The sequence below is a fragment of the Stegodyphus dumicola genome, chromosome 6, assembly GCF_044657685.1.
Source record: "Stegodyphus dumicola isolate Sdum_Otavi_A_Nest chromosome 6, ASM4465768v1".
Classification (NCBI taxonomy): Eukaryota; Metazoa; Arthropoda; class Arachnida; order Araneae; family Eresidae; genus Stegodyphus; species Stegodyphus dumicola.
The window spans coordinates 4395260-4401259 of NC_140773.1; the positions used below are offsets into that span (position 1 = coordinate 4395260).

At 34.0% G+C, this 6000-nt stretch overlaps 1 pseudogene; it reads right to left on the reverse strand.

Moving 5' to 3' along the window:
- Positions 1–2804: 2804 nt before the first annotated feature.
- On the reverse strand, positions 2805–3906 carry LOC118201529 (ATP-dependent RNA helicase DDX19A pseudogene; annotated as a pseudogene).
- Between the last annotated feature and the right edge of the window lie 2094 nt (positions 3907–6000).

Below are 6000 nucleotides of genomic sequence, written 5' to 3' on the forward strand. Positions count from 1 at the left end.
CCAAATTTAAATTGTCAACTGATTTTGAAATTCCTTTCTCTTGTATATCAGAAGAAAGACCCCAATCATCAACATCTGCCATCATAAAGCCTATCAAAAATGTAAATTTCAAAATTTAGATTTCTGTAAATTCTAACATATGCAAAGACAAAGACATACTTAGAAAACCTGAAATCATAACAAATATAATGAAATTTATATTTCTGTAAATTCTAACATATGCAAAGACAAAGACATACTTAGAAAAACTGAAATCATAATAAATATAATGCCTGTGTCCCAAATAATTAAAATGTATGAAGATCATAAAAAGCAGTTATTTTACTTATCTCACATTACTTTAAAGTGATAACTCTATTGCTGCACGAAAAAGTCTCATTGTACTCATAGTGTAGTCATTGTACGACCAATACAATGCATCTTTCCTCTGGAGATACAGGCCAATGATAGAAACATGATTCCTGAAAAGAAACTGGGTGCAGAGGAATCTAATTCTAGTGCTGGATGTATGTTAAAAAGGGGAACTGCACCTGATAAAATGGTGATGCAACAATATTCCTCCTCTGGACGACTTGTGAAAGCTCCAAAAAAAAACTTGATCTTTTAAATAATGTTTGTTATGAGCTTGAGACTCAACCTGAGTCTCAAAGGGGGAGGGAGGATGTTGTGAAATGAACTGAAGAAATAAATGGCGCGAAGCTCTGCTGTTTGTGAAGTGAGCCTGCGTGCTGAGTTTTTTGAATGTTTTCCTTGTAGACAGAACGAAAGGTGATCCCGGAAGAGTGAGAATGTTGTGATGAAAAAAAAAAGAATGGCTTATTAACCCTTTCGAGCCGGGTAGCGAAAACGCGCGCTTATAGCTGAGGCCGGCAGTGTCTTACGCGAGCGTCTCTCCAGGGACGGGGGCTTTTTTGCTACTAAGCCTAAATCCATGAAATTTCCGAAGTATCAACGCATTGTTTAAAAATGCTCTATAGAGTATTTAAACGGCTTATGCTTTATAGATATTTATATATATATACTTTAATTACCTTATTTCTTGTTTAAATGCATATTTTACACATTTTATTTTAATTAATCACCATTTTATGAATTTTAACATTATACATCTGAAAACTAAATATATTACTTAAAATTCTCTTTTCGTATGAAAAATTTGAAAACAGGGATCTACACACAGTCCTACGTTACATTCCTTGCACTCGTAGTAACTCATTTGCCGTTTTGGAGGATTTTTCCAGGAATGTGAACAAACGAAGCATCGTCGTCTCATTTTCTTATCAGTCTCTTCTGAACAAAGTTTTGGAAAATGTCTTTCATTTAAAATTTCAGAATCAATATCAGAATATCAGAATCAATATCTGAAACATTTTGCATCATTTCTGCTATTTCATGCTCTGTTAAACATTTTCGACGCTTCGACATTGCAACGGGTCTAACAAGATCTAATTATTTTCTAAAACCTGAACTGCAAACCGTAGAGCAAATAAAACTTCTCTACTTACAGTAAACAACTACCACCTGCGATTTAAAGAGACCTAATAAATCACCCCATTCAGAAACATTTATTTCCCCATTTGTTTATATAATCAAAAAACATGTGTATGTGAGTCATGCTTCTCTCATTTCGAGAAGAAGGTCTAATGTACATGTAGTGCCATCTTGTGGCAGAGATTATAGTTTGAAAAACGTTCCAAAGTACTGGCACAAATACGTGACAGTCGGTAGAGAACGGTAGAATCGTCTGGTGCGACTGCGTGTCGGCCGGTTGGTAAGTGTGTTCGTTGCTGGCACGTATACGTGACAGTCAGCGTGAAGGAGTTAAGAATTTTTTGTCTTTATTCATAATGCACCCAGCCTCGGGTAGAGGCAGCCCGCTACTGAACAAACTGTTTTGAATATATTTCATTTATATATTTTCTGTGTTCTTCGTTAACAGTAGCTCTAAACGGCACTTTAAACTAATTTGGTGTCCATCCTTGACAATCAAGTACATTCATGCAAACTGACAATTATCTATGTAATCTTTCCACAAGATAACACAGCCACAATCGAAGATATGATTTTTGCCATCCCATGTCTCCTAAAATGCTACTGGTATAGCTGCATTGGCTCTGGCCTTGAATACAGCATGTCATACAATCAGAATTGCTTTCAAATAGTCGCACTGCAAGAACACTACTTCCAGGTAAGTGCTCACACTAAGTGTGAAAACTTTTGAGATTACTACAAGTTCAATAACCGGACTCTCTAAAAAAACACCAAATGTCATGTTGCACAAAATGTGAGCAATTTTCACACTGCCAAAGATATCTGGAGAATACATCACTCCAGACACTTTATCAGACATTCAATATCTGAGTCACTTCCACAGCATCTGCCATTCATTCTGCCAGAGGCATTTACTTTGGACATTACTGGGTGGTCTTAACTACATAAATTACAATATTGAATCAAGTTATCATATATTTTTTGTCCATTTATATTTTGTGATTAAAATTAACTTTAAAAAATTTATATCGCAATAACTTGCAAATATTTTTATTGGGAAATATAATGACTAACCATACACAGAATAATTAAACAGCATATATATCAATAATTCATTTCTCTTTTTCTTTAAATTCAGAAATTTCAAAAATTTAGAAAATTACTTATTTGAATGATGCGAATATTAGTACCATGTTTGATTAAAGGTAAATTAATATTTTTATTCTTTGAAAAGCAAAAACTGCTTTCATAAATAAATTTTACTTTTATAATTATAGAGCATCTTACCAAGAATTGTTACTTACTTTTTCTTTTAGTTCTCTAAATCTATTGAGAATGGCTATTCAACTAACCAAGATGCAGTCTTCCTGGTATAGCAAAATATAATAGCCTGTCCTATTAACACAGTACCATATATGTTACACAAAGCTTGAAATGTCTCTTCTTTATCTCTGCATACTATGTAATACTGATCTATATTATCCAAACTGTCTTCTTCCCTTTTCAGTTTAATTATAATAGGATCAGAAACAATCAATTCTGCAAACTGCATGACTTCTTCAGAACAAGTAGCTGAGAACAGCAGCATCTGACAGTCTTTCGGTAGCTGCTTATGAATGTGAATAGACTGGTCTTGATATCCTTGAGTCGAGATCATAACATCTGCTTCATCTAAAACAAATACTTTTATTTTCCTGAGATCAAAAAAACTTATAGCGCATTGCCCAATCATAAACTTTGCCAGGAGTTCCAATCATAAAATGAGCAGTAATTTTTTCTCCTCTTTGCAAAACCTCACCTCTAACAGCAAAACAAAATTCAATGTTAAGACAAAATTTTGCCATTTGTTTTGCCACTTTTCCTGTCTGCATGGCTATCTCATATGTGGGGGACAAAATAAGCACGTGAGGATATTTCCAATTTGTGTCCACTCTGCTCAAACTTTCCAAAAGAAAAGCAGTAGTTTTAAGCATACCACTCTGAGACTGAGCAATCATATTTTGTGGAGAATCTGCGATAAGAGTAGGAAGAGCAGTCTCTTGTATTTTTGAGGGTGAATTAAATCCCATACCACACAACACCTTTAAGAAGTTCAGGTCGCAGATTCAATTCTTCAAACGATTTCACAGAATAAAGAGATGAATTAGGATTTCTCTAGATATCTATATCATGAGAAACTTCAATTAAATGAGATCTTACAAGTTTTTTCATCAGACATATCTCAGCAGGATTTAATTCAGGTTCATCATCTTTTTCATCATCGTCTTTTGATGCTTCATCAGGAATCTTTGGAGGAGGTATTGGAGGTGGCACAGGTGGTGTAATAGGATTGTCCAAATTTAAATTGTCAACTAATTTCGAAATTCCTTTTTCTTGTATATGAGGAGAAAGACCCCAATCATCAACATCTGCCATGATAAAGCCTATCGAAAATGTAAATGTCAAAATATAGATTTCTGTAAATTCTAACATATGCAAAGACAAAGATATACTTAGAAAAACTGAAATCATAACAAATATAATGCATGTGTTCAAATAATTAAAATGTATGAAGATCATAAAAAGCAGTTATTTTACTTATGTCACATTACTTTAAAGTGATAACTCTATTGCTGCACTTAAAAAAAATAATAAATAAATAAAAATAAATCTGATTATTATGCCTTTCATTAAATGGTATTCAATTCTATGTCTAAAAACTCATGAATACACAAGTTACCTACTAACTAAATGTAGAAAATGGTTCCCAGTGGAGAAATAGTATCTATATCAATTTGGAACCATCTTGTTTTGTTACCATCTAGACTTTGGTTTGTAAACAGGACAGAATAAATAATCATATTTTGTGAAGTTTTTACATCATGAATATGTTTGTGTCAACAGAGCCAGGTTGAAGAAAGGCCAGCACCTGGGTAATCATGTAATATGTGATCTAATTACTTAGCTATTTATTTTTAGAGGGTGATCCTAAAATTTGCTGTCTTCTCACCTTTATTTTATTACATGCTCAAATTTAAAAAGAATGTTTTAGTCTAAGAAATAAATCACTAACTAAAAGCAGTAGATTACATACTATATGATTACTGGAACCTGTACATTCTCGCAAGTATACCTCCAACCTGGCTTTCTGTCTCAATTTTGAGAGGTGTGGTGGTACAAGAGACTCGCACCCTTCTCCCTCTATCACCAATCTCTTGAAAAGACTTCAGGTTTGCTGTATATTTTCAGTGTCCCTTGCTGGAGACACTATATGCTTACATACATCCATGCTTTCTCCAGGATTTAAAGACAGACCCATCAATATGTATCACTAATCATTACAGTAACTGGACTCATCAACAGGTTAAAACAAGGCAAATATTCAAGTAGGCATATTAGATATCATAAAGCCTAACTGCTGATGAAATTCCGAAGGTTGCTAAACCTTCTCCTACCATTAAACTCTCAAAAAGGTGTCAGCTAGCTGCATATTTTGAGTGCCCCCTTGCCAACAAAACACTTACAAACACACATGCCTTCTCTGAGAATTGAACCTGGGCTCTCTGGGGCAGCAATCACCATCTCTAACCATTATCCCATCTTTATGTCAACAGCAGGAGTATGAACCAGTCCTTAATTAAAAATTAGAGGAACAAATTAGTTATTTCACCAACAATTTTTTTTAAATTCTAAAGATGACAAAGATTATTATTATTATAATAATTGACAAAGATTATTTGCCATAGAGATGTATATAGCATGAAGAAGGTAAAATTAAATGTTAAATCACTATCAGAGCACACAATGCAATTTCTCAATATTTCACTAAATGCAACTTTTCAAGTAATCTTTACTTCAATTTTCCCAATAAGGCCTAGTGATCTTTTCTTCCTTCCTTCCATGAGGTTAACAAACATAAAACATGCAGTTGAACTTCTCTCCCATCATCATAAAAAACTGCAGATAGAAACCTACTATTCAAACTACCACTTGTAAAGCACTTTTCTAGGTGAAGTTAGCATTGTGCTTCATGTTCATAGGTGGTTTAAAAAAAAAAAATCTGGATAGTTAATTGCTCCCTTGGATTTCATGAGAGATCCAAATGGTGACCTTGAGAGAGCAGCAGGCACAATAAATCCCTAATGACCATGTCATAAATGAATACATCTTCCAGATTCTGTAAAACAGTTGTTCCAGAATTTAGCTTTGGTAGGGTCACTGGTAAGACTGAATTAATTTAATGACCAGTGACCTATACTGGTGACTCTTCTAAACATAAAAAGTAATAATTACTGTACGCAGTCCAAAATATAGATATTGAAACCCTCAGCAAATTTTTCTTTTCTTTACAAAGGTTTAGAAATGAGAAATATAATACTCAAAGCATGTGTGCTGTTAAAATGATTTTCTCCCTACTAATTAAAAACTCCGCCAGTCACATTTGATCTGCTAGGCACACATCGAGCACTTTTGTTTGCTCTGCCTCCTTCTCTCCAGCCAATTAGCTTGCCAAAAAGAAATAAAGAAGCT